The sequence below is a fragment of the Schistocerca gregaria genome, unplaced genomic scaffold (assembly GCF_023897955.1).
Source record: "Schistocerca gregaria isolate iqSchGreg1 unplaced genomic scaffold, iqSchGreg1.2 ptg000492l, whole genome shotgun sequence".
Taxonomy (NCBI): domain Eukaryota; kingdom Metazoa; phylum Arthropoda; class Insecta; order Orthoptera; family Acrididae; genus Schistocerca; species Schistocerca gregaria.
Genome location: NW_026061899.1, coordinates 3,290,847 through 3,303,301, shown reverse-complemented (window position 1 = coordinate 3,303,301; position 12,455 = coordinate 3,290,847). Strand labels below are relative to the sequence as shown.

Here is a 12,455-nt window from a genome sequence, read left to right as displayed (position 1 = left end):
ATACACTGAAGTTAGCTTTGAACAACAAATTATTAATTGGCCACCTACTCTTGACTCAATAGCTACTAAGATCTTTCACTGGTGAAGGAGGTGACAACGTTGTTACGTCCATTAGAGGCTTCTGTAGTTTGCTGAGAATGATGTGATATAATTGTGCCTTGTGATTTTCTGTGGAGTTCCAGAGTAAGTTCTACACTGGTGCAGGACATCCATTATTGCTGTTCTCATTCGAGGCAATCCTGGATTCTAAATCTCAAGCACCAGAGGATTAGAAACAGCGATGCAACCTCTGTCTTCCTGGCTGTCCACTATTTCAAAGTGCTGTGGTTGACAGTCTCTTCTCATTGTGCAGTGCTTGTAGATTATTGTAAATGGATAAACTGCAATATTTAGAACATCTCATTCTAAACTTTCTAAAGAACGAGACTTTTCTGTCACGACCACTTTTTGTGTGAGGTGATAAATACCAGGAATTTGGTTGTATTTTGAGAACCTAATGGTGACATACATTAGTGTCTGTGTAAATTAATGGAACTGGATTTTTCCTGAGGTCGGCAGTTTTCCGAAGGTCAGCGTTTTCCCATGAGGTCGGCGTTTTACCCCGAGGTCGACGTTTTTCCCTCGAGGTCTGCGTTTTTCCCCGAGGTCGGCGTTTTTTCCCTAGGTCTGCGTTTTTGCACTGAGGTCGGATCGGCGATTTTTTCCCCGAGGTCTAGAAATCTATCGGTATATTGAAAATCCAAAGTATTTTGATGTATATCGAACTATACTGATATGTCAAGTCAACTTGAAACATATATCCGACCACTAGATATCGGTATTTATCGAGATAGCGATATATTTCGATATACCTATTTATTTCGAGAATCGTTTTCTTAGGGGTACAGATTTTTTTCAAGACGTCCATTCTTTCCCATTATCGATTCATTTCGATATATCGACTTATGTCGAAGCACTCATTATATCGAGATGTCGATTTATTTCGAGATATCTATCTATATTGAGGCATCCATTTATTTCGAGGTATCAATTGATTTCGAAGTATCCGTTTATGTCGAGATATCGATTTAGTTTGATATACCGAAACAGAACGGGTTGTCTGTTTATTTCGAGCTATCGATATATTTCCAATTATCGGTGTACTTCAGATATCGATTCCTTTCGAGATATCGATATATTTCAAGAAACCTCTATATCTCAAGTAATCCATAAATTTCTAGATATTGTACTTTTAGAGATATCTTTATATTACTAGGTACCAATATATTTCAAGATATCGATATATTTCTATACCTCGATTTATCTCGAGAGGTCCGTGAGATTCGAGATATCGATCTATATGGTAAGCTGAAATGCGTCTAGATGTCGATATATTTCGGGATATCTAATCATTTCGATGTAGCTGTCTTTTGGATGTGTCGATTTATTTCGAAGTTTCGATTTTTTTCATGGTGTCGATTTATTTCGAGGTTGCGATTTATTTCGGGTTGGCGATTTATTTCTGGGTGTGGATTTATTTCGAGGTGTCGATATATTTCGAGGTGACGATATATTTCGACGTTACTTGTCAACTGCATCAGCTTAGAACCTATTTCGTACAGAGTGGTGCGACTGCATACCTCAGAAGGCGACATTGATATCCAGACGATGAATGTAAACGTTTCCGAGAGAAAAGCGTCCAATGTGACGAATTGGCACTACGTCATTATGAAAACAAATGACGGAAACGTGAGGTTTCTGCCACTCAAAGTGCTGCCAACTTTCACCCCACCCCCTCCTCACTCTCCCCAGTCGTGGCGATCAGCTGGTGTGATAGAACTGGACACAGGAAAGTAATAACGTTCCATGAAATCCCATTCTAGGGAGGTTCAAGGGTAAATGTTCCAGACGGTTTATTTGCATTAAGACACGCATACTGGACATCTACAATGTCACATCTGCCAGATCGTTTCTATTGTCAGCAGTGGAAAACAAAACAGCGTACTGAAAAAGCCATAGTGAGACGCGGTTTTTGGTAGACGAAATAATAGGAATACTCTAGGCACTGATAATGATGATCTAATGAGAATTCTGGTATTGTTTTGAAAGATGCATTTAAATATGCATTGAACGTAGCTCCAAATTATTTTGAGAATTATAATTGCGGTATGATGGATCTACATTGGAGATTTGGTAATGCAAAACATTTCGATCTGAGAATACTTTACGTGATAGAACGGCATTGACCTTGTGTGTCATTAGGGTAAAGTTAATTTGCCGCCATTAACATAAAATTTATCCGCCATTAACATAAAATCTATTTTTCAGCTTACTTCAATAAGGACTCACTTCAGATGATTGGACAACTAAAGAGAACTCAAACCGTTATTTTAATAGTATTCGTAGGTCCAATGCAGCATTTACCGTGGACAGTCCCTGAGTCAAGACTGTCAGTTTTATGTAGGGAGCACTCCTTTAAGAAAGCACTCCGTGTTCAGGCCACAAGTGGCCAATCAGGACCATCCGACCGCCACGTCATTCTCACTGAGGGTGGAGGAGGAGCTGGCTCTCCCACTCGTTGTGGTAGTTTCCTTTGACTGGAGCCGCTACTATTCGGTCGAGTAGTTCCTCAATTGGCATCGCAAGGCTGAGTGCAACCCGAAAAATGGAAACAGCGCATAGCGGCCCGGATGGTCACCCATCCAAGTGCCGACCACGCCCGAAAGTGCTAAACTTCAGTGATCTGACGGGAACCGGTGTATCCACTGCGGCAAGGCCGTTGCCCCTACCACTTTTACATGATATTTTTGATCGTAGATCAGGTCTGATGGCTGGAAAGAATGGACGTTTACCATGTTATGCACATTTATATTTTCACTACGTCGACACAGCTGGTCCAATTTCGACCAGCGGTGATGGTAGCCATAATGATCGAGCCAAGCATCCTGTGTACATTGGTTGCACCCAAGTGTGTGGGGATCACAGCATTCGTGACATTTAAATTTGTTACTTCTTTGCTACTATATTCGCAATAAATTTTGCAGACAGTATCCGCATATGACGCTGAATGCACCTACAAAATTATATCATTGTACGACACATGTTTCAGGAGATACGTCATAAAAACTCAGGACAAGGCCAGACGCTGCATAGTACGGACGTGGACGCACAGCTCTAAATAAATGCCTGGTCAACACCAAGCTTTTTCGCTAGTCATCTATAAAGATAAAAAAACCCCAATATTGTCCACCAGCATATTTTTGAAAAACCTTTATTTTGTCATCCATTTTTTTTCCTGTAAAAATCGTAAAAGCCGCATCATTGTGTTTTTAAAAATCGTTTCCTATTGTCATCTCTTTTTATGTATTTTAAACCATTTATCGCTTGTGTAACCTGTGGCTACAAGTCCATTCCCTTTATGGGGTAATCGAAATAATGAACAACGGAAAAAAGTGTGGGTCAATTTCTTCCTCATTTTTCGGAACTTTTGATAATAGTAAATCGTTGGCTCTTTGAGGGCGTGGTAGGTACATACAAGAGATTAGTGTAAGATTAGAATTTGGGTTAGATGCAGTGCCAGGAGGTTCTGTTTCTATCTGGCTAGCTTCAGAGTACTTCACCATCTACTAAGTGATGCGTTTCATTGTGAATGGTGTGTTCTGTGCTAGGTCTACCATTTTACTGCACAATGCTGTTCCTTCGATGCTATTAAAACCAGGATGTTATCAAAATATATGCACAGTGGCAGACTGGAGTCTGCAGAAATATTTCTAGTGGTGGGGAGGGGGGAAGGCGGGTCGGGGCTGGAGTGCATGATTCTGAAACTGGCACTCTGTGTACAAATCAGCTGGTCAGTTACGAGGTGCATCAAGCTACAAGACCCTAACTCTATAAGCGCTACAACTGGTCAAAGCTATGGTTTAGCAGTATTGTGGAGAATTCTTATATGGAAGAGTATGAGTATACTGTAACGAATAAAAACTCTTTACTCCAGATTCCAAGGATGGTTAGGGGCGACGGGTGAAAGTGCCCTTTTGCCTATCCTCCCCTCCCCACCTCCTCCCCTCCCCCTCCCCTTCCCCCTCGCGGACGCCAATGGCTGGCCCGTTCATTTTGAGAACATCAGAGTTGCAGTAACCTTTCTGAGAAACTGTTCTAGATGTCCTTGCGCGTCAATCTTACCACTCACAACAGCAGTGGGAATGTCGGTTATCGCTCAAACAACTGGTTTTCGGCTCTTATCAGTTTCCCAGCCTCACTTTAACCTAATTGTTAAAGCCCGTCACAATACCAGTTCTTGTAATAACCGATTTTCAGTATTTTATTTACATTATTTCCTCTTGTAAACGTAGAAATCAAACAAAGATAAAAATTTTTACTTTCTCAGTTTCTTGATAAATGGAATCAAAACGTCAAATACATTTATGATGACCTGCAGCCGTCCAGAACGAAATTAGAATTATATTAATACCGTCAGCTGCTCACGGGTGTCGATATATATCAACGGGGACAGGTGACAATGTGTGCCTGTCTGGGACTCGAACCCGGGATCTCCTGCTTACATGGCAGGCTCTCTGCCCATCTGAGCCACCGAGGGCACAGACGATAGTGTGACTGCAGGTACTATCTCGCGCACGCTTCCCGCGAGACTCACATTCTCACCTTCCATGTCCACGCACTACATTCGTAGTGTCCCACACCAACACATTCATTACTCGTGGAACACATTCTTACCAAGTCCCGTAACAGTTCGGGGAATACTTGTGCATCTTCACAGAAGAAGGTCATGGCTGGTGTTGCCAGAACCATATACTTATATAAATATGGACATGTCTTCCACGAGGAATGAGTGTGTTGGAGTGAGACTCTACGACTGTAGTGTATGGACATTCAAGGTAAGAATGTGAGTCTCGCAGGAGGCGTGCGCGAGATAGTCCCTGCAGTCGAACCATACACTGTGCCCTCGGTGGCCTAGATGCATAGAGCGTCTGTCATTTTAGCAAGAGATCCCGGGTTCGAGTCCCGGTCGTGGCACACATTTTCACTTGTCCACGTTGATATTTATCAACGCCCGTGAGCAACTGACGGTATTAATATAATTCTAATTTCTTTAAATTAAATAGTCCAATAAAACTTTGTCCGCTGTTCGCTGTTTCTCTCAAAATATAGCGAGCACTTCTATACCACAGAAAACTGCCAGTATTATCGTACTGATTTTAGTTTTTAGAACTCTGCTCAAAAATTATATTTAAATCGGTTATCACAGCACTATGCGGGCATTACGTATAATCCAGCGATAAAGAGTGAAAACTGCGGCAGGAGAACTCTCTTTTTCGTTTGAATTTCTCTGTTAACGGCTAAAAGCAGATAACGTAGACACAGGCAGCAGATCAGGCACTTTCTATTTTTATCCCGAACTATGAATGATTTGTAAAATTTTAACTTTTTTCCTTGTATGATGTCGCAAGTCGACCAAATCGACCATTGTGCTTCACTCGTACTGCATATCGTAAAATACTTCCAGGCTTCCAGATGGTGCCATTCTGTGTTACAACTGACGTTCGACAACAGCGAGAAACTGCGTCCATTCTCGCGCACTGCTTGTATAATAGGCACAGTATTGTCTCGGCAATGTTGGACCAATTCACTTGTTGCTCGTTTCTATCAGCAGTGTTATTAAAGTGGCATACATCACTTTTCCCATTTTTTCTGTAATAACGCAGTATCTCAGAGCTATGGAAATCTTACGAATAAAAATTACTCGTCTTTTTTAAAAAAGGTTTATTTGAAAACTAAAAATTTTACTACGACAACTGTGGCTAATTGGTATATCTGTTTTTACGTGGTTATCAGGAAAATATAAAAAGATACTTGTTATAACCGAGAGCAAACAAATACCGAAAGACATCGGTTATTCAGAACTAAAATACCCATGTCGTTTTAACTGATCGGTTTTTCTATCTCTAAACTGCAGTGTCGCCACAGAAAAGTGTGTCGTTCCATCAATGTACATAGAAACGTTGAGATATGTATGTGTTTATGCGCAATATCGGCAAATGGAAACACGAAGAGGTAATAAGCACATGAGCGATAGAATTTATTTCACAGTCAGAAAAGTCGAGTGACAGACAAGACTGAATCACTGTAATAGAAATTATATGGAAAGCTGTGTAAAGGAAAATTTCCAGTTCTTTCGTGGATTCCAAAATTGAAGCAAATTCCGGGACATCAAGGTGACATAGTCTTATACGGATAGTATTCCATGACTAACGTAATTGGCCCACATACTGTACTGGTATACTGATAATATTACACTACTAAGGTAATTTACCTGAAATAATTTACAAACATGTTACTATAACATTCGCTACTACTCATTACGCTAATTGACCTTCAGCCATTAAGCGCAAGCGCAGATCTCAGTTATGATACGTGCGCCATCCAAAAATTTATCAAGGTGTTAACTCAGCACAACTACAAACGATCATTGTGTGCAAAATAAATAGAACACCTCATAAGAAGAACATGACGGGTTTGAATCATTCCCACCGCAAAGGATGAAAAAATCAGGCTTGCACATAAGACCACTTGATAACTAACCAGAAATTCAGATTAGTTGTAGCTTCGGTGACAATCGCCTTTTTTACATTTTCCCCGTAAACTAGATAATTATGAAACGTAACAACTACTCTAAAATATCTGCAGCAACGGACTTGCCGCGGAGGTTGCATCGGTTCACGTGAGATCACCGAAGTTAAGTGCGTTGTCGGGCGTTGAAGGCACTTGGATGGGTGATCATCCAGGCCGCCTCATGATGCCAATCGAGGAGCTACTCGACCCAATAGTAGCGGCTCCGGTCAAAGAAAACCATCATAACGACCGGGAGAACAGTGTGCTGATCCCCGCCCCTCCTGTTCACATCCTCCACGGATGATGACACGGCGGTCGGATGGTGCTGTCCCAGTAGGTCACTCGTGGCCTGAAGACGGAGTACTTATAAAGCAACTACTCTCCAGTGGATGGTCGAACTACTGAGACCTTGATGCCTGGCATCAATAACAGATGGCAGCACAAGAGGTTGGCTTACGCCTACTGCCGAATTTTGCGATCTGTCGTAAGCCTGCGTAAGCACGTGGGGCCTTCCGTCTTAAGTGCAAGCATATCCATTGCGTTTTCTGCCGCGCGACTTGAGTGGAATGTTTCATTATTTCTGAAATATTATAGAAATGTTTTTCGTTGTATATCCTCACCATCGGTACTGAATTTAGTGTAAAATTACTTGCTCACTTTTCGGAACTTCCGTTCATAGTAAATCGATACTATTTGAAGCCGTGGTAGACACGAGTCTAGTGTGCTTCACCTTCAGCGCCTTCTGTGTCAGTCTCGGTTCCTATGTCCCTGATTTCACAACGAACAGTTCGTTGTCTACTGAGTATACTGTCTGTTGCACGACACTATCCCTCCCACGCTGCTAAATGTAGGTCGTCGGCAAAATATGACTGCAGTGGAACAAGGGCGTCTGCAGAAATTTCCCCAGGAGGTGGTGGTGGCATTTTTAGTGGTGTGTGTGTGTGTGTGTGTGTGTGTGTGTGTGTGCGTGTGTGTGTGTGTGTGGAGGCCATTACTATGAAATTCACACAGTCCAGACCGCCAAGGAAAATAAACCTTGAGATTTGGAAAGGTTGTTGATCTTATACCGCTTATACTGCATATTTCGAAATTCCACCTCTAAGGGGGATACACAGGAAATGAAAGGATTTTTGAAACATGTAGCTATTAAGGTAATTTTGAAGCTAGGCAGACGAAAATTTGTATCTGGTTTCTAGGTCAGAAATAAAGAAATATGTGTTCCAGTATTATTGGGAATTTAACCTCTATGAGGTGAAATAGTAGGTGAACATTTTATCTTGAGATAAAAAATTATGGAAGGACTATGGAAGTATTTTTAAGGCTATATCTACGAAAATTGGTATTTGACTTCAAGGTTACAAATAAGAAAATACGTATTTTCGTGTTTTTGGAAGTTCAACCCCTAAGGGGATGAAATAGAGTGAGCTGGTGCGTTTCTGGCGCCAGTTTCCGTCGATCGATGTTTCGATCTTTGAGTCGCGGTCCAGAGGACACTGCTCGCTAACCGACTGTAGTAGTTCTCTGTGCGGCCCAACATCGGGCTTACCGCGCTTACACTGGACACAGTTGCCAACAAATCGCATGCCATCGCCATATAGGTTGGGCCAAAACATGTGTTCCCGAACTCGGTTCAAGGTCTTGTAGAACCCCAAATGATCCCCTACCGCCGAATCGTGGAAATATCTGAGTGCCATGCTAACTCGTTCCTGTGGAATACAGACCTTCCCTTCACCACGGTTGTCTTCCCCTTTACACAAGACGCCCCCCCCCCACCCCACCCCCCGAAGACCTCGCCATCCGCCAACTGCTGCCGAATCGGTCCCCACCCGGGGTCCTCGGCCTGTTTGCCGGCTAAGTCGCAGAAGAAGCCGGGTGTCTCGGAGAGAAGGAAATTGACCCCCAGATCCGGCTCCACGTGGCCCTTGCCTTCCCCAGACTCTGCCGCGAACATACGGATAAGAGCGTCGCCAATTCATTGTCTCTGCCACTAATATGGCGAACCTGGAGATAAGTCTCGTCATCTTAACTTCGGTATGATTTTTAGCGATCTTATTAATCAAAGTTTAAGGGCTGGCACTGGCCAAGTAACTCACGGAGGCTCATTGGTTTCAGTCCAGTTGTATTTCTCACCTGTTCTCCAGATAGGGTTGTGTAGTTTATGTCTCAGAAAATTGTCTGCTCTTGATGTGTGTTGTGTTAGAGATAACTGGCAGCGGTCGACGCTAGCATACTGGGAGCAGAGCACCACGGCGGCAGAGAGATATTTGAGGCCATGTCCTCTCCTTTACATCTTGGGTTATGTTGTCACTTTTGCGTGATTCCATCTTTTCGGTGCTGAACTATAGCATCCAAAGTTCAATTGCATTGCCATGTTGAGTATATTTCTATGTCATTCTCTGCCTCGTGGATCTCTTGTATTGATTTCAATCCTTGGTCTGCTCGCGTCTATCGCCAATTCACACGAAATATTGAAGCAACCTTATTTTAAGGGTATTGTCATATAGTCATGTTCTAGTTGTAATCATTCTAAGAATATTGTTGATTAATCAACTGAGTAAGTAAATTTGAAGGTCCGTTTAGTCAAAATTAAAGGACCCCCTTAATTGTTTTAGTCATTTTTATACAGTTTTGTTTAGGAAAGTTGGCAAGCCGAACGTTAAATATCTGTATTCTTACGCTTAATCTGTTTCTCCCCTGATTGCAAGTAGTGAGAGTTCTGCTATGAATTTTATGGACATTTGTGCTATTTAAGTAAAGCTTTACCTAAGTATATATACCTAGTCATATTCAAATTTCAAGTTTTACGGGTCTCGTTCCACTTAACGAAATTTATTTATTATTTGTCCAACTGATCTGGCCTTGTGATTTTATAATGCTTTTGATTGTAATAAAATATGTAGCAACTACAACGGATTACTATTGTGATTTTGGTGTGTCACTACCATACCCCATATCACAGAGGATGAAATGTTTCATGAAATATATGAAAACCTGTTTTTGATACATTCAGCGATTAAGAGGGTGGAATATAGGATGTAATGTTTTATGAAAGTATTTCAGTGCGAAAGATTTTTTAAAGCGAAATCTATGAATATTGTGTTATAGAAAACTACGTGTTTCACTGTTTTTGGAACTACAACCTCCAAGAAGGTGCAATAGGGGCACAGGTTTCACTGACCCATAGCCTTCCAGCCCAACCTGCAAAGTATACGGACTTGAAATTTGATGAAGGTGTAAATCTTACGCTGAAAGCATCATTTAAGAAGAGATTGTTCGAAATTTCACTCCTATGGGGGTGAAACATGGGTTGAAAATCTTTTTTTTTAAAATATGTCCCTATGTCCCTATTGAAGCTATAACTACAAAACTACGACAATTGACATTTGGTGTCTCAGTCAGATACAAAAAAGAAACAGGTTTTTAGCATTTTCCGAAATTCTTCCATTGGGGGATAAAATAATTAGTGAAGGTTTTTTGAAAATAAATCATTATTAAAGAACTACTGAAGCATTTTTATAGCTACATCTATGAAAATAGGTATTTGACATCTCGGTTGGATGTAAAAAAAATGTGTTTCGTTGCTTTTGGAAATTTAACTCACTAATAGAGTGAAATAGGGGATGTAATGTTTTATGAAATATTTCACTATGAAAGCATTTTTAGAATTAAATGGGTGAAGATTTGAATTTGGCTCCTCGGCTCTAAATAGAAGAATACGTGTTTAATTGTTTTTGAAAACCCAACCCCTAAAGGGTGTGAGATGTTTCAGAAAATGGTTCATTATGAAAGGATTGCTAAATATATCTGACAATTCGTATTCGGCTAATATGTTACAATTTTTAAAAACTACGTGTTTTTCTGGTTTTGGAACTTCGAGCATAAGGGGATGAAAATTTTAATGAAATATTTATTGCGTTATATTAAAATATTTTAAATCTGCATCTATGAAAACCGGTATTTCACTTCTCAATTAGATATAAAGAAATATGCGTTAGGGAATGAAAGACTGTACGGAGATATCACCACAAGAATACAAACGGCTTGATTAACAAAAACCTTGGACTCCAGCTGTCAGCATTGCTTTTTGATCATTCAGTAAAAGACCATGCTTCAACGGCGCTATGTTTAGAAAGTTTAGAAAGTGTTGCAGTTTATAAAAGACATAAAAAAACGATTAAAGAAAAAAATTCTTTGCAGACCATGAACGGTCTACGCAAGTAAAGAAGCGGATGATAAGCTAGCTCTTTATGCAAATGAGTTGGTCAGTTTAAGTTCCGAGACATGTCATGCAGCAGGAACGGAATCCTATAGTTGCTACGATTGGCTAAAGGAAAAGTTTTGCAGAATCACTCGAAATCACTTCTGCAAGTGGCTAAGAATCTCGTAATGAATAAAAATTCTGTACTGAGAATTCCAAGGTGGGAGATGCAAGATTCCTCCCCCCCCCCCCTTCCCCCTCCTCACAATGCTATCCTTCTTTACCTACAGCAAAAAATAAATAAATAAATTAATAAACAAAACTAGAGAAATTTCTACTGTGAAACTATTTGCATACAAGAGAACGGCCCTTGAAATTTAACTCTTCAAAGTTTTAAGCCCTGCTCATTCCGGATATTGATTAGAAAGTGTTAATCCACATGTGAAACCTGAGTATATAATCCCTGTGACATTTGATCAACGGTGTTCCATAAGGACAGGTTCTCATTCAAAACGTTCGAAAATTCAATTTCTTTGTAGTTGCATTTTTTAAAGGTGTACTTGTCTAGACTCTTGGAACAGAAAGTTTTTTTTTTTAATCCGTGCTTTACAAAAGTTTCTACAGTCCATTGTTTGAAGCAGTGTCACGGCTGCCATGAGCCGCGCGGGGTACCCGCCATGTGTCCAACGCCTTGTCACGGTTCGCGCGGCTCCCCCTGTTGGAGGTTCGAGTCCTCCCTCGGGCATGGTTGTGTGTGTGTTGTCCTTAGCATAAGTTACTGTAAGTAGTGTGTAAACATAGGGACTGATGGTTCAAATGGCTCTGAGCACTTTGGGACTTAACATCTGAGGTCATCAGTTTCCTAGAACTTAGAACGACTTAAACCTAACTAAATTAAGGACATCACACACACCCATGCTCGAGGCAGGATTTGAAACTGCGACCGTAGCGGTCGCGTGGCTCCCGACTGAAGCGCCTACAACCGCTCGGCCACATCGGCCGGTCTATCATGTATTCTAGAAGAGTTGCAAGGTCGTCAGTGGCGCCTGTTCTTTCGAGAGCAGTTACTATCTTCATATCTATGGTTAAACGTTACCCAGCCATTGACCTTCGTCTGTGCGAATGCGCACAGGTTGCCGGAACTCTTACGGGAATCGTCACCTTAGTGTGAGCCAGTAATGAGTGGATGGACAAATACCTATTAAGTACATTACGTATGCGGATTGTGGACGGTTGGGGATGTGAGTCTCACGGGAAGCGTGCGAGGGATAAATTCCTGCAGTCGTGCTGTTCATGTGTGCCCTCGATGGCTCAGATGGATTGAGCGTCTGCCTTGTAAGCAGGAGATTCTGGGTTCGAGTCCCAGTAGGGGCACACTTTTCAGCTGTCCCCATCGAAGTATATCAACAACACCTGTCGGCAGCTGAGGGTTTCAATTAATTATCAGTTGTGAAGGTGATTCGATGAACCCTTCGCCAGGCACTTAAATGTGTTTTGCAGGGTATCCATATAGATGTAGATGATAACTCGTCCCGTGTCGCACGTGCTCAAAATGATTCATACTGCAGAATGCATGCAAACATACTCACCGAAAATACGGACGAATATCAAGTGCAGGCTGCCGAGTGCTGCATATCCAGCTTTGACA

General features: G+C 41.4%; 1 non-coding gene across 1 annotated transcript; it reads left to right on the top strand.

Annotated features, from left to right (window-relative positions):
- Positions 1 to 12,106: 12,106 nt before the first annotated feature.
- On the top strand, positions 12,107 to 12,181 carry Trnat-ugu (transfer RNA threonine (anticodon UGU)). The gene has a single exon. It is a non-coding gene; the product is annotated as a tRNA-Thr (tRNA).
- Positions 12,182 to 12,455: the final 274 nt, after the last annotated feature.